Genomic DNA, 23020 nt, shown 5'->3' with positions numbered 1-23020 from the left:
CGCTCACCGCCATGGCCGCTGCCCTCGCCCGCTCCACACCCCCCTTCACACCTGTCACGTGGCCAGACCGACCTGCTGGACAATTCCAATCCCCTCCTTCCTGTGCACTGACCCTCCAGTCGGGGCGGGCACAACACTCCGTGCGCTGCCCGGGGACAGGCAGGGGGACAGCAAGCACACCGGGTGGCAAGCCCCTGGCTCGGGGGACCCGTGGCTGCAGCCGCCAGCATCACCCCCGCCGGGGCCCCAGTCGCACCGCGGACCCTGGCACAGTTCCCCCACAGCACCGTGCAGGCCCCCGGCCAGGGACACCTCGAAGTCCGCACACAGAGAGGCCCACCCCGCTGAGGAACCAGCAACCACGGCGACTCTGGGAAAGAAGGCATCAGACCAGCAGGTCAGCCACCAGAGGGGACAGCACAGGGGCATGTGGTAGAGGGAGGGGCTGCTGCGGTGCTCCCCCCACCCCCACCCCGCGTCTGCCAGCCAAAGCCTGGGAGTGCGGCCTCAGGGCTGCCAGAGGCAGGCTGGGCTGAGAGGAAGGCGGCAGCTGCCGCGGGCCGTGACCTCAGCCAGGGGTCTGCACCTGGGCCGGGCCAGGCGGGCTCCTCTGGTCCTGTGTCCAGGAATGACAGCCACGCCTGGCCCGGAGCTCCCCCACAGCCTGCGGGTGAACCGGCCTGGGCGGGAGAGGGGTCTTCCCTCTGGGCCCGCACGGCCCCCTTTCTCCCAGCTGCTGGAGAGAGCGGGCCCCCTGGAGGGAGGTGGGGTGCCGCCCTAGCTCCGGACCCTTGGGCTCCCTGCTGACCACGTCCGCGGCCGGCCCTCCAGCCGGGCAGCCCACACCTCCCAGGAAACACACGTGGTTGGGCCTGCGGAGCCGCTGTTGTCCCTGTTCGCCCTGCAGGTTGGGCTGACACAGCGGCCCCGGCCTCCAGGCCCCAGGCCCACAGCTGAGGAAGCAGGGCAGTGGGTTCCAGGCGACCCCCAGTGCCCCCCCAGTGCCTCTGCCGAGCTGCCAGGAGGTGGGCCCTCAGGCTCAAGCACAGCGAGCAAGCTGGGTGCCCTTCAGAAGGGCAACGTAGACTTCACAGAGGAAGCGGCTGGCGGAAGGTCTTCCCTCGGCAGACACGGGGTTCATTTACCCAAGAAATGCATGCCCGCTGCCCGGGGGGCTTGGGAACAGTGAGCAAGTGGTCAGACTCCAGCGCCTCACCACGGGGTCGTGGTGCGTGAGCTCCGTCCCAGCCCTGGCCATGGTCAGAGAAGGGCCAGACAAATCCCAAATTATTAGTAGGATAGACCAGACTCTCCGCCCCAAACTCCCACGGAGCTGACCCATCACTTACTCTGAGCTTTTCCCCCACATGTATCCTTCTCCGAGGGGCCCTTTTCACGTCCCTGCCCCACACTGTGACCCGTCCTCATGCCCGCAGCCGAACACCCGCAGCCCTCACGTCTGCCCCGTCCTGCCCTCACGCCCAGGTCTACTGTGCTCACACCTGCCCTAACCGGGTCCTCGGGCGGCCCCAGAGGCCTGGCCTCTGGCAGGTTCTCCCTGCTTCGGCACTTCCCTGCTTCCGGCCTGGCTCGTGCGTGTTACGTGTGTGTCACGCGGCTGCTGCCCCGGGAGGGCTGTGGAGGAGGAGGGCACGCAACGGAGGCACGCGGGCGTTCTCTCCGCGGTGCCTTGTCCGGGCCCGGCTGCCGCCCTGGAGACCCCTCGGAGGCAGGTGCGCCCCACACAGGGGTCACAGTCGCACACGCTCCCTGAGGTTCCCACGCCTGGCCCTCCACCACGGTCCCCACCGCCTGCAGTGGCTCCTTCCTTGGCGCGCGGGGACCTCCTTCTCATCACAAGCCACCCGGCGTCCGAGGGCCTGCGGCTCTGCGTCCCGCTTCCCTCTCTGCAGCGCAGAGCATGCATGCCGGGAGCCTGTGCTGCAGGGCAGGGCGTGCGGCCCGAGGGGCACGTGGCCCTCTCCTGCCGGGTCTCCGGAGCCAGAGGCCAGCTCTGGGAACGGCTCAGCCGCCGGAGCTGTGCAGGGCCTCAGAGGACGGCCGGGGGGCGGCACTCCGCACTGCGGGGACAGCTGAGCTTGGAGCCCGGAGTCGGGACAGGGACACATCTGACAGAGGGCTGAACGCGGGCCTGGAGGATGGTCATAGCTCTAGGGTTTGCGGACGTCAACCCTGACCAGCCGACAAGTGGCTTTTCTCAGAAACCGGCAGAGTCCCAGAGCCCGTGTTGTGTCGGCTTTGTGTGACGGGCAGTGAGGCCACCGGGGCCAGAGCTCCGTGCACAGAACCCACTGTCGGGCCAAGAAGACTTTCCCTTAAGATGGACGTGCTCTCACAGGGTCACGGCAGATACTCAAAACACGTTCAGGGACGAGAGTGACAACTCAGGAGCTCCGCCCGCGGGCCGCAGTGGAGGGGACAGGAGGGAGGCGGCGTCCGCAGAGAACCGAGGGGTGCGGGCCCCACGGGGCGGGCCGAGCGTGCTGACTGCTCGGTGGCTGTGCCGTGGACTCGGGTCTCGTGGGGCGGTCTGCACGACTTTCATGTCACCAGCATTCCTGGCTGCTCTCCCTGAGAGGGGTTTTGGGGCCTCTGGCTACCTCCTCGGGGAGAAGCCTAGTGACACGGAGGCCCGGTCTCTCCAGAGCTGAGGGTATGAGTGCCCACAGGGGCCGCCTCGGCCTGAAGCAAGTGACAGGCCACTTGGGTCCCCAAACAGGACTTGCTGACTCATGGGTAGAGACGCAGTGACTCTGGCCACAATCCACAGTATCCAGCAGACAGGGTAGGTGACGACGGAACATTGAAACACAAAGTGTGAAGATGAGGCTGCCCAACCCCGAGTACCCACAGCTCCGAGTACCCGCAGCATCAGAGTACCCGCAGCATCAGAGTACCCGCAACATCAGAGTACCCGCAGCTCCGAGTACCCTCAGCCCTGAGTACCCGCAGCATCAAAGTACCCGCAGCCCTGAGTACCCGCAGCATCAAAGTACCCACAGCTCTGAGTACCCGCAGCATCAGAGTACCCGCAGCATCAGAGTACCTGCAGCTCTGAGTACCCGAAGCCCTGAGTACCCGCAGCATCAAAGTACCCACAGCTCCGAGTACCCGCAGCAACAGAGTACCCGCAGCTCCAAGTACCCACAGCCCTGAGTACCGCAGCATCAGAGTACCCGCAGCATCAGAGTACCCGCAACATCAGAGTACCCGCAGCCCTGAGTACCCGCAGCATCAAAGTACCCACAGCTCTGAGTACCCGCAGCATCAGAGTACCCGCAGCATCAGAGTACCTGCAGCTCTGAGTACCCGCAGCCCTGAGTACCCGCAGCATCAAAGTACCCGCAGCCCTGAGTACCCGCAGCATCAAAGTACCCACAGCTCTGAGTACCCGCAGCATCAGAGTACCCGCAGCATCAGAGTACCTGCAGCTCTGAGTACCCGAAGCCCTGAGTACCCGCAGCATCAAAGTACCCACAGCTCCGAGTACCCGCAGCATCAGAGTACCCGCAGCTCCAAGTACCCACAGCCCTGAGTACCGCAGCATCAGAGTACCTGCAGCCCCGAGTACCCGCAGCATCAGAGTACCCACAGCATCAGAGTACCCGTAGCCCTGAGTAACCACAGCCCGAGCACCCGCAGCATCAAAGTACCCACAGCTCCGAGTACCCGCAGCATCAGAGTACCCGCAGGCCCGAGTACCCGCAGCATCAGAGTACCCACAGCCCCAAGTATCCACAGCATCAGAGTACCCACAGCCCCGAGTACCCGCAGCATCAGAATACCCGCAGCATCAGAATACCCACAGCCCCGAGTACCCGCAGCCCCGAGTACCCACAGCACCAGAGTAACTGCAGCCCGAGTACCCACAGCATCAGAGTAACTGCAGTCTGAGTACCCACAGCATCAGAGTGCCCTCAGCCCGAGTACCCACAGTCCTGAGTACCCACAGCATCAGAGTACCCACAGCCCTGAGTAACCACAGCATCAGAATACCTGCAGCATCAGAATACTCGCAGCCCGAGTACCTGCAGCATCAGAGTACCCGCAGCCCGAGTACCTGCAGCACCAGAGTAACCGCAGCCCGAGTACCCACAGGATCAGAGTAACCGCAGTCTGAGTACCCACAGCATCAGAGTGCCCTCAGCCCGAGTACCCACAGTCCTGAGTACCCACAGCATCAGAGTACCTGCAGCCCTGAGTACCCGCAGCATCAGAGTACCCACAGCCCTGAGTAACCACAGCCTGAGTACCCACAGCATCAAAGTACCTGCAGCTCCATTACCCACAGCACCAGAGTACCTACAACCCTGAGTACCCGCAGCATCAGAGTACCCACAGCCCGAGTACCTGCAGTCCCAAGTACCCGCAGCTCCAAGTACACACAGCATCAAAGTACCCACAGCCCTGAATACCCACAGCATCAGAGTACCCACAGTCCCAAGTTCCCACACCTCGAGTACCCACAACATCAGAGTACCCGTAGCCCCAAGTACCTGCAGCTTCGAGTATCCACAGCATCAAAGTACCCACAGCCCTGAGTACCCACAGTCCCAAATACCCGCAGCCCAAGTACCCACAGCATCAAAGTATCCATAGCCCTGAGTACTCATAGCCCCGAGTACCAGCAGCACCAAGTACCCGCCCGCAGCCCCCCATGCTGCGGCCTGACTGATGCAGGGGTTGGCACTGATCCCTCCTCATCCTGGGGTGCAAGAAAAGCTAATCCAGGCACAGAGTGATGTCCTCATGGATAAACCTGTGTCCCCTCGAACCCTACAGCAATGCTGGCGTGACGTGAGCCTGGGCTCCAGGCCCTGAAAGACAAGGATGCAGAGGGCAGAGCCCGCTCCTGCCAGTTTCTGCCAGACGACACGGTGGGGGGCTGCTTCCTGCACGCAGCACCAACCTCCGGCCCCTCCCGCTCCCCCACACCACCTGCCTTGTCTCATCACCACGGCAACGCGGGCCAGCAGGTGTCTGCTCTGCGGGGCAGCAGGTGAAGCTGGACACGGTGGCCGCTGGGTCCTCAGACCACTGTGTCCCTTTTGCAGTCTCCCTGCCCCTTCCTACCCACCCCGCACTCGGCCCTGCTTCTCTGGATCCTTCCACTGCGGCTGCTTCTCCTGAGACAGTCCGCCCTGGGTCAGTCTGTTCCTCCCGTGGCCTCTCAGGCTTCCTTTCCCTCTGACGCCAAACTGGCCCTGGCGGCCCATCGCTGGGTGAACGCCATCGTGCAGACCCAGCCTCCTCATCAGGCATCGGGGACCCCGACCCCACCACCCGGACCCCCTCTTCCACATCAGTCTTGTACTTTCTCTGCACATTTGTCGGGGCATGGAGGGGTGGCCAGGGAGCATCTAGGGACCTGGGTGCCCCCCGCCCCGTGCAGGTCCCTGAGCAGACGTGTGGCCCCCAGGACCCCCCGCCCGGTCTCCGTGAACTAAACAGGGAGGCTCTGTGTGCCTGGCTGGAAAAACACACAAGCCGCAGGAACCATCACCTCCACGGTGAGCTGCTTCCTCCTCCAGGCAGGGCCTGGTACCCATCGCTCCCCTCCAGAGGACACAAGCTGCGACCTGGTGTGACCTGGAAGGAGCCCTGTTCTCCTCCAGGATCCACAACTTCACGGCACACACCTAACGAACCTGGACAGGCTCTGGGGTTGGGCACACGGCGGAGAGCAAACACAGCCGGAACTCTAGGTTAATTAAAATGCTCCCGTAGGCGTGGACGCTGGCAGGGCGAGGCTGACTGCCTTCACGGCACGCCCGTGGTCCGGGAGCGAGCGGGCCTCGCCTGGGGGAGCTGGGGGCGGCGGGCAGGGGGTGTCTGGGACTCAGATGGCGGCTCCGGGCTCTTCCCACCCTGGAATGGCAGCAGTGCCCCCCACCACACCGTCCGGAGGGCACAAGCCGCATTTGGTGGGTGGAGTCTGGAAGGTGCAGAGGTGACCCACGCTCTTCGGGGCTGGACCACAGTGGCCTCGCGAGGCTCAGGACCACACCCCGACCAGAGCTACAGATTCTAACACCAACCACAGAGTGCATGTCGCTTTCCTCTTTGGAGAGTTTGGGAGGAAGTGACTTCAGGTGGCACACAGAAGCCAGAGCTGGTGTCGGGCGTGTCTGAAGGCCTGAGCGGGAGTTTCGTGGGGGTGGCGGGGAGGAGCCGCCGAGAGGCAGGCAGGGCCTTGCCACATGAGCCAGGAAATGGCGGGTGGCTGCGGCCGGCGTTGGAGCCCAGCAGGGTCGGTCTCGGAATGGCCGTCGAGGGGCTTGTGCCATAGGCCCTCGGATGGGCATCAGACAAAGAGGTCCACGGCTGTGGGAGAGCAAATGGAGGGATGGAAGTGGCCTCGGGGGACCCCGTAGGAGAGATGCCATGCACCCCCTGAAAGTGTTCCCTACATGAGTCCGTCTCATGGAAAGGGCAGGACAACGGTCCCATGGGCTCCTAGGTGTCCTACGGGGTCCTGCGGGGTCTCGCGGGCTCATGGCGCAGCCACACACACAGAAGCCGCTCCAGCCCATGGTGACGCCCCAGGGGCTCCTCAGACAGAAGACGCCTCAGAAAAGCTCAGTTCATTTTTAAACTGTCCTTTACTTTGTGCCCAGAGGCCCTGCGGAGCCCAGGGACCTGGAGAGACCCATGACGAGGCCGTAAGGGAGGAGAGAGGCGGGACCCTCGGCTCGGGAGAGTCTGTGGGAGGAAGGCCAGCGCACGGGTCCAGGTGTGTGGACAGGACAGAAGCCTGGGCCACGTGGCTGGGTCTGGCAGCCCCGAGAGACTGTCCTTTGTGGCCTTGTTCACTTGGGCACGCCCACCGTGGCAGGGGCCTCATCTGCGGCCTCGGGAGTCCCAGTTTGTGTTCCAACAGCGGCACCGAGGCACCCTCCACAGGGGCCCATTTGGCCCACGTGACCCCAGGGTTGGCAGGCAGCACAGTCAGGGCTGCGACCCCCTGGGCCCCATTCTCCTTCCCTGCAGCCCCCGCAGGACGCAGATGGGCAGCTAGGCCAGATCCCTCCCCTGCTGCCTCCCACTCTCCCTCCTGGCGTCACAGGAGGGGGTGGCCTGGACCAGGATGAGTGGCTGGCAACTTGCCACAGCCTTGCAGAGACCTTGAGGGGACGGAGTTAGGTGTCGGTGGGCACAGTCTCAGACCACACAGATGGTCTGGCTCTGCCACTGGACAGTGACAGGCACTGGGGTGCCCCTGGTCCCGGAGCCAGTGCTTCCCTCCCCACTGCTCCCAGCGCTCACTCCACACACGGCAGCGTTTGCCGGTGCAGAGCGAGGCCGAGGGCGGCGTGCCAGGTGCCGGGGCCCCAGCTCTGCGGGACCCCACTCTTCACCTCTGGGTTGTCAGAGGGCCCTGCTGAGACTGCGGAGCCCTAGTGGAGGACGGGGGACAGACCCATGGACAGACGGGCTCCTTGTGCACCCGAGGGCGATAGGCAGCATTAGGAGAGGTGTGTGGGGGGGGCAAGGCGTCCCTGCCACTGACCGTGGGCAAACTCCAGGGGCCCCACGGCTCTCTGAGAAATGTGCCATTGTGCCCATCTTATAGATGGGAAGACGGAGACCCCTGCCTCAGTGCACAGCAAGGAGGGGGCCCACTGGGGATGGGAACCCAGCCAGCAGGCCCCAAATGCCACCCGGGCATACAGCGCACACCAGCTTGTCCCAGACGGCGCTGTCGGTCTGTAGGGTGCGGAGGCCCCGCAGAGTACCCTGGAAAACCCACACTGCCATTCTCAGGCCTGCCTTCGGCCTGAGATGAAGGGCGTGGCAGGGGTCTGGCTGTGGAACAGGGTCTCACGCACGTCCCCGAGCAGCTGGAAGAGGCGGGCAGCTCCCCAGGGTGAACGGAAGGCTTGAAGCTCAGGAAGGAGGCTCCAGCCTCAGACGCGTCCCCTGGCACCGTCCAGACTCCGGCCAAGAGGCTCCTGCTTGGCGTGACACCGCCCACAAACCTCCAGGTCAGAGCATGCACCCGACTCGCGGGGGCAGGCAGGTGCGGAGGGCACTCCCAGGATGCGGCCCCGGGGGGCCTGGCCGCCAGGGGCTGCAGATCCCACAGTTCTGAGCACCCCTCCAGGCTCGGGGCCCGCAGTCCGCTCCTCCGGTCGGGATCCCAGCTCTGTCCTCACCCACTCAGCCCCCAGTCGATATTCTCTTTTCTCTGCGTTGCCCCCCGCTGACCAACCACGGACTCTACCTTCATGCACCCGATTCTGCCCTTTAAAGACCTCCCTCGTCCTGACCACTCTTGTCCTGGAAGCACGTCACACCCTGTGCAGGGGACCCTCTCCCCGGGGGCCTCCCACCACCCTGCTCCGGTGGGACACCCTCTTGGCAGGCATGTCCCCACTGGTGCCCCAGCCCAAGTGTGCACGGCCCGCAGACCCCAGGAGGGCTGCTGCGCACACAGCTTCCACGGGCCGACCACACATGGCTGCGAAGGGACAGTATTTTCTCGCGGGACAGAGGGAGCCTGGAGCCTTCACACCAGGACATCCAGCAGGTTAACCATCCAGGAGGGTCCCTGCTTTATCCCGGAAATCGCCTGAGGCCCCCCCACCTCGAGGCACAAACCACCCCCCACTCCCAGCAGTGGGGCAGAGGCGGCCCAGGGAGCGGCAGGGCGTGGTTTTCCGAGAAAGGGACGGACATGGGAAGGAGGCCGTCGAGCAGCAGCTTCGAAGGGTCTCGTCTCTTCTGAATGGAGCCTTCGAGATCATGGCACAGCCTTCATGCAGCTGTGGCGGAGGATCCCGTGGGCCTAGTGCCCCGGGGCAGTGCACAGCTTTTGGACATGGCCACGCCACACCCGCTTTTCCTCTGCAAGTGAGGCCAGTTTAGGCAGCAGGTCTGTGTTTTATGCGGTTTTTATTTGCAGGGAACGAGACTTGTCCACAGGCTGCCGCTCCGGTGTTCCCGCTGTCCCCAACTGCCTTCCCTCGCCAGTATCTGTGAGGTCACGGCGGACCCGCCACCCTTCAGACCTACGTTCCGGCTCTCACAGACACTTCCGGTCCTAAAGGAAGGACCACCTCCTCCTCTGATGTCCGTCTCCTCTGCCCCCCAAGTCTCAAGTGGACCTCCAGCTTCCTCTGCCGGCTTCTCCATCCCCAGAAGACATGCACGCTGTGCCCCTCCTCCTGCGTCTCCCCGGCAACCCCGCCCCTGGGCTGCTACTGTCGTGGCTCAGAGCCCCTTGCAAGGCCCGCACTGTCCCCAGGTCCCACCCCAGTCTCTCAGTAGGCCACCTGCTTCCACACGCCATCTCTGCCTGAAGCCCCCATGTCTCCGGTGAGAACTCGAGATCCTGCGTCCCCGGCCACGGTCACATGCGTCCCCGGCCACGGTCACAGCCACTCAGAACCCCATCTGCACCTTGCTGCTCCCATGTTCATATTAACACGTGTGCTCCCTTCCCTGGCGTCCTGAGCCGCAGCCGTTCTGGGCATGATGCTTGGCGTGGACTAGGGTTGACCGAGCAAGGCCAGACGGTGGGTGCTTTAGGGTTTGTGCTGTGCCTGGCTGTCGACAGAGAGACAGAGTTCCCTTCCGTCTAGCTCGGAGCTCAGATACAGTGTCAAAGTCAGTGCTTTTAACCCCGGAGCATAAACAAAATCTTTGCTGTTTCCCATGTTGTGTTGATACAGTGTTTCAAAGTTGTGTTGATACAACATAAAGGGACTGATTAAAAGAGCAGCCGTAGGTTGAATTAGTAAGTGCCACATGCCCCCCGAAAATCGCACCCTAGAGTGTTCCGCGTCCACTTCATAAAGGAGACCCGGTTCAGAAGGTGTGTGATGCCGCGTGCAGTAAGCCCCGCACGCTCCAAAGTCCGCCCCACGGAGCAAGGACCGGACGTTACTGGAGGGATGGCCTTGGCGGCAAGAGCTCGGGTTATCGCTAGGGCACATTGGTTTCTAGTAATAAAAGTAATACTTCCCTTGTTTCAAATACAACGAGATCACTGAAGAAATTGTGCTCAAGGCCTGAAATCCCAAATGTTGGCCAAGCACGGCTGAGGAGGTTTGTGGCTGGGACGGGAACAAGCCGGACCGCTCCGGCAGGCATCCTGGCTGCAGCACGGGCACCCCCCAAGGCCGCCTGTTGCCTCCCACTCCCGCAGTCCCCACGAGGCTCTGTGCAGCTGGAAGTCTGGGCAGAAAAAGCAAAAGCCTCGTGAACATTTTAAAATGCAAATTTCAATTGCATTTTAAGCTGTCCATTTAGGACGCCTTTTTCGTCCAATCTGTACACAACTATCTGACAGATTTCTAACAACTTCGGTTATGTTTCCAACATATCAATGAAACTGTGCTATTGAAAAAAATGTGCTTTTGTTCCCCCCCAAAAATGGGTAATGCAACTGGAAAACGTGACAGAAAGGAGTCCATGTCATTCAGGAAAACGGCCCAAGATCAGGGAATTACCAGACCTCGCGGACCTTCCCCACGCTGCTGGGGCCACTTCTCCCAGGGAAGGGGCAGGAGCTTCCGGGAGTCCCGCTTTAGTTCAGGAATCTCATCCCTGGGCTTCTCAGTACCCCAGGGAGGTCCTTCTGGCTCTGGATTCTGATCCCAGTCTCCGCGGCAGCGACCACGCAGGCTGATACTTCCCCGCTCTCCCCGCAGCAGCCCGCGCGGGCCCGGCCCACGGCGCAGGCTCTGGGCCTGTGGCCAACAGATGGAGAGCGGCCCTTCTCGGCCTCGGAATGTCTGGTGAATTCATTTGCTCTCAGCTTAATACAGAAACCTGTTTCTTTTCCTGAAGACTTATTCCCATATAGAAGACCCAGAGCGCTCTGAGCTCCTCTTTCAAGCGATCTTGGAAAATCAAGGTTTCTCTGCACGAGTGAATACGTCACAGGTGTTCTGAACGGGCTGGCAATGGGCTGCACCGACGCCCCCCCTCGACCTGCCGGCCCCACGTGCAGGATGGGCGTCTGCTGGCGTTTCTCAGCACGCGCTGTACTCTGTGTCTGAAATGCCTGCCTTCTCTAGCGACACAGGGAAAGCCGTCTCCCCGCCGCCAGCCTCCAGATGCTGCGGGGTCCGGGGCATGGATCCCACAATGGGATTTACACTTGCGCTGCCAACCCGGCTTCTAAACCCTCTGGGTCTTTGTGCACAGGATGGGGACAACGAGCAGCTCCGTTGCCATGCTGCGGCAGGGACGGACCATCTGTGTGCAGGTCCCAACCACGGGACTGAAGGGTCAGCGTGAGAGCGTCACCGAGCCGAGTCCTTGCGTCTCGCGCGGAGCCTGCAGTCAAGAAAGGCCGCAGACACTGAGCTCCAGCTCCTGCCGGATGCACGAAGCCCTCGGCGGGGTCCTGGGGCCGCCGGCCTGTCCGTGTGCCACCACGCACGCACACATGGAGCCTGGTGGGAAGCGTTCACGCGCATCGGTGCCAACCTGACCTTTCTGCCGCCGTGTTTGGGAAAACACGAACACATGGGAGCGTGAGGTGCCCGGCACCCCACAGAAGCAGCCAGACCCAGACCCAGAGCACCAGCAGCCGGTGACTGCGGCTCGGCGGGAGCTGGGGTGCGACCCCCCCGCCGTGACACTGGTGACAAGGCTCGCTGGGGAAGCTTGCCCCAGCTCGACAGACACCCGCTTTCTAACACTCCCGTGACTGCCTCAGAGTGACCGCATCCCGGAAAGGTCCGGCTCTCACATCATGCCCACGTGACGGCACCTTTGGTGACACTCAGGCCAGGCCCAGGCTCCTGCCTGCTATACAGACGCCCCTCGGCTGTGTCCCCAGACCCCGCTCCCAAGTCAGAGCGCGGGACTGCCTGGTCCTGGGGCTCGAGGACGGCAACCCCTGACCCGCTGCCCTGACTCCAATTTCCAGGCAAGAGCTCTGAGCCACCTCCTGTGACGTGGCCGCCGTTCTCGGTCTCAGGAGCTATGGCCCGGCCGTGGCAGGGATGGAATGGGGACATGAAGGAAAGGCGAAAGAGAAAACTGATAAACCAACTTCTGCTGCAGGTGGGCTGGGGGGCCTGGGGGACCGTAGCGTTCCCCTTGCGGCACAGAAGGGGAGCCGACTTTTTGGACAGAGGGGCTTCTGGAAAGTGGGGCCAGGGCAGGGAAGAGATGCTTCCTCCAGAGACTCCTGCCCGAGGGGACCAGAAGCACAGCGAGGCCCTGCCCCTGCCCAGCCCCGGCCACGAGCCTCCCTCCAGGGCCCACCCCGTGCCGTCACCTTCCTCCGGCGAAGAGAGCCGGGCATGTGATGTCCGGACCCGGAGCACCGGCCCCTCACACTACAGGCGAAGCTGCCCAACGGGACTGTCGGGCCGGGAGCGCCACGGCCGCGGGTCTTGAGGCGCAGGCCACGAGCTGAGCCGCACGGGAAGCCTGTACAATCTGCGGCTTCCTTTCTTGGCACAACACAAATGAGTGGGTGGCTCCCGTTCGCAGCGGCCTCCATCCCCAGGAGATGCGGCCGGGGCTGGGCAGGGCTGCTTTGGACACCAGGTGGGAAGCAGCGGACACCTCTGTCCCCTGTGCTGAAGGCTGTTTCACCTACTGTGGGCTTGGCCCACTCACCAACTTCAGCCCTTAACCCCCACGGATGCGCCCACCCTCCCTCAGCCTCAGTTTCCCTGCAGGGACAAGCATGTGATCACTGTACAAACGGATCCAGAGGCCAGGCCTCTGCCCCGCTCTGCTCAGAAGCCAAGCCCCTCTCTGAGTTGAGTCCTCGGGGGCCCTCGCCAGGCCCATCGCCTTCCTGCGCCCTCCCACTTGCTGCCCACCGCCACCATCACCGAAACAAGAGCCGTGGTGCCAACTGTGGGCCCCACGGCCAGCCCAAGGGCCCGCTCACGTCGCCTGCCAACGCCCACATTCCTGACAGCCCCTGGACCAGCACCGTTTCTGACGACTACGGCCTGGCCCTCCCCATCTGTGGGCTCAGACGAGACAGCGAGGCACGGCTTTAACCGCCACGAAGCTCTCTGTCAGCAATGAGAACGCAGCCCCCGCACCCAGGGGAGAGCCTGTCCTCACAGGCTGTGGTCACAGAGACCTCAGGTGTCTTGTCACAGTCGGACAGCAGGGAAGCTGCGTCCCTCTCCACACCACAGCAGCTTTTGTGAACTTCAGGGGTGAACAGAGGAACCGTCCATGGACAGGAGACCCGCTCGGCCCCCATGCACAGCTGGGGCTCCAAGGCTTCCCTGGGCTCTGTGGCTCCCAGGAAAGCGGACCACAGAAGCACCTCTATGTCCCCAAGTGCTCTGTCTCCAGCACTTGACCTACAGGGCCGCCGACCGCCCAGTAGTCACCCACGGGTCACTGCGTGAAGGGGATTATCGGGACCAAGCCGCTGTGGCTTCTGTTCTGCACACACTTTGCGTGTGGACCTCTGTCCACGGAGCTCGAACGAGTGGGCTCAGCTCTGACGGGCTTGGTGCTGGCTAAGCTCCCTGCTGTCCAGTTCAGGCCAGCCTTGCGAGCCACACGGATGTCCCTGGCTTTAGGCAGCCACTGGCGGGCCTCAGAGTCATCGAATGATGACTTCAGATGAAGAGTCGTCTGCCTCCCACACCCATTGCCGGGGCGCTCCTTGCTCCGGGGGGTACCGCTCGCTGGTGACCCACGAGAACGTCCTCCCTTCTGCAGGGCAGATGCATAAAAACCCTCTCTAGGAGGCCCGGTCGCTGCTGCCGGGGCCCTGGGGGTGACCCGCAGGACAGCGGCTTCGGGACCTGGGGACTCACCTTCAGCGACTGACAGCAGCCAGGTGCACCACTCAGAATAGACATAGTAGCTCTTCATCTCTGCCACGGAGATGCGGGCGGCGCGTCCATCCCCCATGGTCTGGGAGCACCAGGAAGACGCTCTCCGCTGCGCCCGGTCCTGCTGCCCTCCGCGCTTACCCACCAGCCTTTCCCACTGAACTTTGCTCCCTAAATCTGCGCGAGGGACCAGCTGACTCTACTTCCGTTTCAGCCCTGAGCTGAGAGCAAGCACCGAGGGTGACTCCGTCCACGGGCTGACAGCTGCTCGCCCCACCCGCCTGTGTACACAGGTGTCCCGGCCGGCCGGCTCTGGGCACCGGAGGAGAAAGGAACGTCTGGGCCCGCCTCGGCCTCGGTTCAGGGAGAAGGGACATCTCTGCGGTGCGACTCCCCATGCTGCCGTGAAGGGGACAGACGGTGGGCCGCGCGCCGGTCCCACGCTGCCCGCAGAGACACGCGCATGCCGGAAGCCTCAGACCCGACCACGTGTCCAAAGCAAGTCCTGGTCCCACCCGCCTGCATCTGATAAGGTCTGGCGCACCGGACACCAGAGACGCTGGGAACAAACAGAGGCGGCGGCCGTGTTTGCCGAGGACGGTGGCAGAGCAGAGACACGGCACCTGCTCCAAGCCCCGCCCGTGCTGTCCAGCTCTCTGGGTCTGCAGGTCTCCCACACGTCTGCGGCGGGCAGTGGGAACCCCACCCAGAGGTGCCTCTCGGAGTTCAGCCACGTCTGAGCTGCCTTGTGCCACCATCGCTGCGGGCCCTGCCCCGTTCACCGCACAGTCTGGGCTCCGCAGGGATGGGGAAGGGCGCCCTGGCCAGCAGGCAGCCAGCGAGGCTCCCCGCTTACACTGCTGTCCAGGCCCTCGACAGCGGGTGCCCGGGACCAAGACCCCACAAAGACCCAGATGCCTGGCTCCCAGACCCAGCCGGAGGCCTGAGTCCCGCTGAAGCCAAGCAGGCCGGGAGCAGATGGGGCATTTGTGTGGGCGTCAGAAGCCGTGACTTCAAGTTGCCCAACGTTTAAAATGATGAAAACACGGATAATCACCAGGTTTCTCCAGAGCATGGGACCTTTCCTTACCAACAAGTACAAGCCCGCAGGCAACACTCAGCACAAGTGTTTCCTCTGAATAAACACTGTAGGTAAAGCGGCGCAGTGTCCTCCCTCCTGCGGGTCTCAGCAGCCCTCCCCCGAGAGTTCCGGAAAGTCAGAGGTAAACCACTCTCTGCTGCCGAAAGCTCCTGAGAAGCCCAAAGCCAGGTTCACAAAGCCGGTTGTCCTGAAAGCCACGACGGGCAAGGCCCTGAGGACCAGCCGCCAAGCAACAACGCATCCTTAGCCGCACACTCACAGTCCCTCGGAGGGCCCTCGCCTGCGGCTGTGGCCTCCGCCTCCCACACTCACGGGGAGCACGGCTCCACAGCCGGTGACCAGGCCACTAGTCCCGTGCTGCGCGGCCGGCAGCCCTTTTCCCCGAGAGCCGGGCTAAGTCATGGTCAGACCCGGACTCCGCCGGCCCCTCTGGGAACAGTGGGGAGGGACAGAGCTACCCTGGCCGACTCTGGAAAGGGCCTCAGTGCAATTCACGGTTACGCTTTCAACATTTTTGGGTGGACTGATTCTCTAAAGGAAAAGAAACACGCAGAGACGTCACCATCGAGGGGTCTGTCGTCCCCAGTGTGCACAGCTGAGCCCTGGTCTCCTCCAGAACTCTTTCCAGAATTTCTTTACCTTTTCTTGTTCTTTTCTTTTCCTTTTTTTTTTTTTTTGCATATGACCTTGTGGTCAAATTTTTTTCGTTTTTTGCTTCAGCTACCAGGAAGCTCAAAGGGACATTCTGTGATCACGTGCAGTGATCGGTTCACCCGGCTGTGCCAGATGTATTTATTCGCTTCTTTTATTTATTTATTTATTTACTTTTAAGATTTTACTTATTTACTTGACAGACAGAGACAGTGGAAGCAGGAGAGGGAGAAGCGGGCCCGCAGCTGAGCAGGGCGCTGGGTGTGGGGCTCGGGCCCCGGACCCGGGAGCCCTCCACGATGGGCACTCGGGCACTGCTCTGGGGAGCATTCTGGGTCGGGAGAGTCACTGCTCCCGTGGGACAGAGCGGAGGTGACAGCCCAGAGGTCGCCCTGACCTCCAGCGGATTGATGTCACATCCATCTCTGGCGATCAGAGTAAACTGTGATCTCGCAGTGACACACTGTGCCCGCGTCCTCCACCGACCAGGAAGTCTGGCCGGCGGTCATCTCCCCGCCTGACGGTGCTTCTTCCGGGGCTCGAGCCACAGAAAGCCGCCTGGTGAGGTCTGTCTGCGGGGACGCAGAGGCCGGCCCAACCCCGACACCCATGTACACATGGGTTTGGAAGGAGGAAGTGGACAAACTTGCAGGCACGAAGGAAAGTGAAGGCAAGTGGAGCAAGAAGCTACCCAGCAGGGAGCCAGGACACAGAGGCCACACCTGTGGGTCAGGGAGACTTAGCTGGGAGATGCCAGGGAGGCCAGGGGCAGGAGGGTGAGGGAGGCCGTGAGGACCTTATGGAGCCCTGGTGACCCGGGGCCTCACATGGCCCTGAGCAGCGAACTGCCCGCTGTCCACAGTGGTCATGAAGACCAGCACACATGGCCTCAAAGGGTTTTAATGAGCACCAAGGAGTAAAGGAGAAGCCCGTCACGTCAGCAGCCCCCTTCCCTGCGAGAGGACACCACTGGGACACTAAATCCACCGTCCGGGACACATGGCTGTCATGTGGGGACATGCTTAGGCCGGAAGTCGGCCTCCTGCATGTGGCTTCCAGCTGTCAGGATGATAACCCCATCCATCCGAGGCGGGGGTCTGCAGGGCCACCCTCCTGGGAACAGAGCACAGATCCCCTGGAGCCAGCACGGGTCTGGTCAGATAAGTCGCCCATGCGTGTCTGCTGACCTCCAGATAGCGGACTTGGGGGGAGGCCAGGAGGGGCACAGACACAGCATCCACGCCCCTGGTGAGCGTGGGTCCGGGGTCCACCTGGCCTGTCGCGACAGCCCACTCACTCTACGGAGCTGGCGGAATCCACGAGAGGGTCGAGGCCGTCACCTGAACCCTGAACACGTGCGCGGGGGCCAGTGAGCCCAGCTGGGCTATGGGTGTGGGCTCTGTCCTCGCCCCAGAGGGAAACTGAGGGACGGGTCCACCCAGGACAAGTGCACCACCCCCCACCAGGGGCCGCCAGCCAGAGCAGGTCCACGCCCCAGCCCTGCAGGCAGACGCACAGGTACTCCAGCCCTCTGGGGACGCTAGGTGGCCGGAGCCAGGCCCCACCTCCCCACCGGGGTGGACGGACGTCGGGCTCGCTTTGTGACTCTGAGGTGTTTCACCTCACAGACATCAAGGACGTCTGTCCAAAGTGGTGCCCGTGGTCACAGAGTTTGGCTCTCCCAAGGTCAACAGCAAACCTCAGGTCTCCAGGCCCCTGAGGAGGGAGGGGTCCTCCCGGGAGAAAGGACAGAAATGAGGGACAGGGTCCGGGCCCCAGTGCGAGCTGTGACACACCCCAGCTCCGCAGAAATCAGTTCATGAAAACGTGACTTTGAGACCCACGGGAATTCCCAGTCCTTCTGCAGGGAGACGCTTGCCCTGCAGCCGCCCCTGCTCCTGGCAGGGGAGCGGCCCATGTCCGGCAGGGGAGCAGCCCACGTCCGGCAGCAGGACAGGGAGGCCTGAGGCTGGAGCAAGGTGCCCCCCAGGCAGTGAGGGCACCACGCATGAGCCCCCTCACGCACGTCCGCCCCGTCTACCCGCCCGCTGGAGGGACCCCTCGCGCCGGCCCGCGCCCCAGGCAGCAGCATCCCGTCCCGCCTCACCTGGCTGTGAGCGCCTTGAGGCCGCCCAGCACCGCGGAGGCCGCAGCCGTAGCCGACGCTGGAGGCCCCTGAGAACCCCCCGAGGGGCCCCCCTCGCGGCCATCCTGCTTTCTCCAGGGACGCGCTCGGCAGCGGAGGCTTTCTTCTGCGGACAGGCTCGTTCGCGCAAGGGCCGAACGGGGTCGCGGCGCCCTGCAGCCCTCCGCTGGGAACAGTCGGAAACAGGCGGGTGCTGGCGGCGAGGAGGAGGCGCCCCACCCGGCACTACACGCCGAGCTGGGCACACGACCTCCTGTGACCTTGCTTTACCAAGTCCCGAGGAAGCACAACAGAGCGTCCAACCCGCTCGCCGGGTCCCCAGCCTCCACCTCCAGGCCTCGACTGCACTGAGCCTGGGCACGGACAGAACCACCTGCCCACGAGGGCGCCCGCAGAGGCTGCCGCCGGCCCCCAACCCGGTCCCACACCGCGCAGGACACAGACGCACAGCGGTCTGCGCGCAGGTCTTGGGCGTTTCCTTCCTCGGAAAGGGGCTTGTGCTGGCCGGGGCTCCCGGGGTCAGGGACCTGCTCCAGCTGCCCGGGCCAAAAACACCTTCCAAGCTCAGGAAGTCTCCAGTTCAAACAAAGAACTACAAGGGAGGAAGGGGGGGGGCGGCCCCAGGCCTTCTTGAGAGAAACCGGTAACTTCCTCCAGCAGTGACCCCTGCCTGCTGCCCAGCGCGGGAGAAAGGAAACCGTAACGCGGCTTTGCCTGGCGAGTCACACTTCCCGCGACGCCCAGCGTGGCCCTGGCCCGACGGCTCCGGACCCTGGCGCCCGCCCCGCTGGGGGGGGAGGGGGGGATGCGGGCGAGCTCCCAGCCCTGCCCTGACTGTCCCAGAGCGTCCTGCCGCATGGGGTGTGGCACTGGGAAGGCCTCCCACCCTCACCCCTCCTGCCGGCAGCTCATCCCACCCTCACCCCTCCCCTGCCCGCAGCTTATCCCATCCCCACCCCTCCCCTGCCGGCAGCTCATCCCACCCTCACCCCTCCCCTGCCCGCAGCTCATCCTCACCCCTCCCCTGCCCGCAGCTCATCCCACCCTCACCCCTCCCCTGCCCGCAGCTCATCCCACCCTCACCCCTCCTGCCCGCAGCTCATCCCACCCTCACCCCTCCCCTGCCCGCAGCTCATCCCATCCTCACCCCTCCCCTGCCCGCAGCTCATCCCACCCCCACCCCTCCCCCGCCAACAGCTTATCCCACCCCCACCCCTCCCCTGCCCGCAGCTCATCCCACCCCCACCCCTCCCCTGCCCGCAGCTCATCCCACCCCCACCCCTCCCCTGCCCGCAGCTCATCCCACCCTCACCCCTCCCCTGCCCGCAGCTCATCCCATCCTCACCCCTCCCCTGCCAGCAGCTCATCCCACCCCCACCCCTCCCCCGCCAACAGCTTATCCCATCCCCACCCCTCCCCTGCCCGCAGCTCATCTCACCCTCACCCCTCCCCTGCTGGCAGCTCATCCCACCCCCACCCCTCCCCTGCCCGCAGCTCATCCCACCCCCACCCCTCCCCTGCCCGCAGCTCATCCCACCCCCACCCCTCCCCCGCTGGCAGCTCATGCGGGGCCACGGGACGGAGGTGCCAAGGGCCCGAGTGCGTGTGTCTTATGCTCAAGGTCACAGGATAGAAGCGGACAAAGGGTCGGCACTTGGGTCTGTCCGAAAGGCCACACTCGGCCCTAAGCACCATGGGTGCCAGAGCAGGCCAAGCTGGGTCGCCGCCACATAACGTTTGTGTCATCGGAGTGCCTTGGCGCCCACCCTCCCCCCGTGAGTGTTCCAGGCTGCGGGGACCCTTCCTGCGGGAGCTGGAGGCTGGGGGGCCGAGGGGACTGTGTCTGGCCCAGCCCGGAGGAGGCAGCGGCCCCGGGGCCCACGATCAGAGTCCCTCACGGCTCTGAGCAGGACCGGTGCCCAGGGCGCAAGGCAGGTGCCGGCCCCGTCACGTCTGCTCCGCCTGCACCCCCACCTGGGCTGTCGCTGGCCCTGAGTTCCCGGGGACGCAGCAGGTGACGCTGGCTCCAGGGCCCGCATCGTGAGAAGCAGCGAGGACGGAGCCGAGCCGGGGGCTGTACCCAGAAGTGAGGGGAAACCATGCCTGGGCCTCAGCGCCGTCCACCTCGGCCCCTCCACGCCAGCCTCCCGGCGAGGCCGGCCCAACGCACACCCGCGAGGAAACAGATGCGTGTTTGATGTGGCGCGTCCGGGACGCAAGCGCTCTTCCTGTGACTATGGCCGGAGGACCCGAGCCCTCAGCCCCGCACGGCCCGCGGCACCGCAGGGAGGACGTGCGGAAACATGCTGGCCGCTCCGTGTCCGGGGCAGCGGCCGCCCTGGGCCACGTGTCACCCCCGAGTCTCTCCCCGTGTCTGCCTCCCCACGTCCGCCAGAGGCGCGGGCACAAACGCAAGGACGGCGCCGTGCTCAGGACACCCGCGCTGGCCCGGCCTCTCCCGCTTCTCCAAACGCGTCTTACAGATCTCCCTGATGGAAACCTTTTCCAAAAATCAGTTCTGTGACACGAACCTACTCACAACCTCTCCGTCTCTTTGTCTTGTAGGATCACAGACTTCAGGTTTGGGAAATGTCTTGAAACCACGGGTTTTCCTGGCCTTTGGGGGACATTCCCCTCCCTGAGCCCCCCGACTCGGAAGCACAAACCACAGACGTCTGCGGTCCCAGGCCGCCGGCCAGGCAGGAGTGCTGAGCCCCGCCAGGGGAGGCTTGCGGCCTCGGTGGGCCCCGGAGCACTGGGCTGACCCTCTGCGGGCCCCCAGCTACTGGCGAGAAATTCCCACCCACAGCTGGCCGGCGCGTCGTGGGCAGTAGAGAGTCTTAAATTAATCAGGTCAGGGGCAGGAGCTCTTCAGCCCCGGCCGCACCAGCGAGCGACGCTGGCGGGTGGACATTCGGCCCTTGGAGACGGACGCCTGGCTCTCGGCTGCGCGAGGTTTCTGGACTCGGGGGCAATGGGCTCTTTCTCTTTTTCTTTTCAAGATGCAGAGTAGAGGAAACAGCCCACGTGTGCCCGCGTGGAGCCGTGGCATCCCCGGGGCCAGCACAGGCCGCGGTGCCGGGGCCGCTGGGTGCCTCCCTCTCCTTGCTCTGCCTTCTCATGGCCTTTATGCTTCCTGGGTTTTTCCCTCGACCTGGCGCCTGGCAACCTGGCCTCAGAGGCACGGACAGTTCCGAGGCACGGACAGCTCCTTCTCCCCCCGGCAGACACTCTCCCCGCGGCTGGGCCAGCACCGAGGCCCGCAGGCACCCCCCGCCCCAGCAAGCCCCCCTCCCGCTCAGCGCCGGGTCCCAGCCCCACCGGCCGCTGGCAGCCGCCCCGGACAGCGAGTCCCAGCAGAGCCCCGCTGCAGGCGCTATTGTTCCCTGTTTAATGGGGGCTTTCTGTCCCTTGTACTGACAAAGACCGGAAGCTCTGGGAGCCGGGCCGGCGGGATAACCGCGAGGCTGCGGCTCTGACCCGCCGAGGCCGCACACCCGGGGACACGCCGCCGGACGGAGGCTGGTGCTGCTCACGCTTGAGAAAGAGCTTCTTGAACGACGCGCTTAACTTTGTGAAATGAAGGACCCGTCGCCGTGGCCGGTCATGATAAAATCCAGAGACTGCGCCCCGGTCAGACGGAGCCGGAGACCAGCTGACGCCCGACAAGGGCAGGCGCTAAGTGGCGTCCACGGGGACTGCAAACAAGCACCTGCAGCGCGTGCCGTGGGGGCTGACCTTTCCGGGGAGCCCCCGACGCTTATCAGGCTGAGTGGGGGTCTGTGCCTGGAGACTGTTCCCGGAGAAGCTCCCGGATGCGGGGAAGACCTGGGGTCCTGTTCAGCGAGCGCGGATGTGCCGTATCTGCCTGGCTCAGCCAGCACAGGACAGACGCTCTGTACACGTGGGCCGGCGAGTGCATGAGTGAGAGACCCTCCCGCAAAACTGGGCTTCAGAAGAGAACACAGGACAAATTTTACCCTTTGAGGGTTGATGGAGGCATAAATCTCACAACTGATAAACCACAGAAACCTGTCTATTCAACAACTTTCCATATTTGTTCGCCATTTAAATAAGAAATGACATGTTCTCCCTTCTTAACAACTGAGACATCAAAACCCTTAAAAACCATCTTCAAAGATTTTATTTATTTATTTGACAGAGAGAGAGAGAGCACAAGTAGGCAGAGAGGCAGGCAGAGAGAGAGGAGGAAGCAGGCTCCCCGCTGAGCAGGGAGCCCGATGTGGGACTCGATCCCAGGACCCTGAGATCATGACCTGAGCCGAAGGCAGAGGCTTGACCCACTGAGCCCCCCAGGCGCCCCTAAAAACCGTCTCTAAAGAGTGAGTAGCGTTACGAAGGGGAAGTCATTCGTAGGGCATCAGCTCATCGTCAGTTTACCTAAAATTTTACTAAAAAGTCACCACTGGGACTTAACAGCAGTCCTTCCTCTGCAAAGATAAGAAATTGTTTTTCACACTCAGGGACAGGATTCGCTTCTTGGACACTGCTAAGAATAGAATGACAAAAAGCCAGAACATTTGCTCACAGCCTAGATACACAAAAGCCACGTAATCTCTAAAAGCCAGACAGAATAATCAGTTCTATTGCGTTTTCAAGTTTACCACTTTGAATCTTCTAGAAAGCCTCCCGTCAGGGTTGACCCCCTCTCAGTGTCTGTGTCTCTTTGGGAACTGATGCCGGGGTCACAGTCCCCTCAAGGAGGGAAGGAGCTGCCCCTTGGAGGCCCCTCCGTGAAAAGCGGGGTGCCAGGGCCCAGACGGGTGGTGTCCCCAGGCCAGCACCGTTCTGCGGAGCCCACGCTCATGCACTCGGGCGCTCCCCTTTCTCCTCCCTCACGCAGAGTACCCATGCTTCCCGGGGGGGCCGCTAACAGAGCGAGACGGTGGGAGCGTGCAGTGTCAGCGCGTACCAGACAGCCGCACCAGCTTGCTCCCACCGGGAAGAGACAACCGCGATCTCTATCCCCACATCAGACGTAGGAAGGGAACGGGTCAGATGGCTCCCAGCGGATGAGAGCCGCAGTCCCAACTCCAGCGGCAAGGCTCGCCGAGAAGCAGGTGCAGAGACGAGGGTCTGGCGCAGACGCGTGCCTGGCAAAAAGGAGGCGCCTCCAGCCGTGCCGGTGCCGGTGCCCGTGCGGCCGCTGGGAGACGCGGGTTCACCAAGCACAGCCTCCTGTTCGGGGGGCAGCGGCACGCGCCGCACCCGGCTGCACAGGGAGTCCAGGGGCCCCGAGGACCGTGACAGGGGCTCTCCTCCAGCGAGAACATGTCCTCCAGGCACAGAACCCGCCTGACA

At 63.5% G+C, this 23020-nt stretch overlaps 1 protein-coding gene and 1 long non-coding RNA gene across 9 annotated transcripts in view; one reads left to right on the top strand and one right to left on the bottom strand.

The window, feature by feature from the left end:
* Nucleotides 1–23020, bottom strand: part of MCF2L (MCF.2 cell line derived transforming sequence like) — a 129263-nt gene that overhangs the window by 59714 nt on the left and 46529 nt on the right. The window lies entirely within an intron of this gene.
* LOC122907256 lies at nt 326–9679 on the top strand. The gene is made up of 2 exons (XR_006384709.1): nt 326–397; nt 8927–9679. It is a non-coding gene; the product is annotated as an uncharacterized LOC122907256 (long non-coding RNA).

This window comes from Neovison vison, chromosome 5 (genome assembly GCF_020171115.1).
Source record: "Neovison vison isolate M4711 chromosome 5, ASM_NN_V1, whole genome shotgun sequence".
NCBI classification, from domain to species: Eukaryota; Metazoa; Chordata; class Mammalia; order Carnivora; family Mustelidae; genus Neogale; species Neogale vison.
This window is presented reverse-complemented; position numbering and strand designations above follow the sequence as displayed.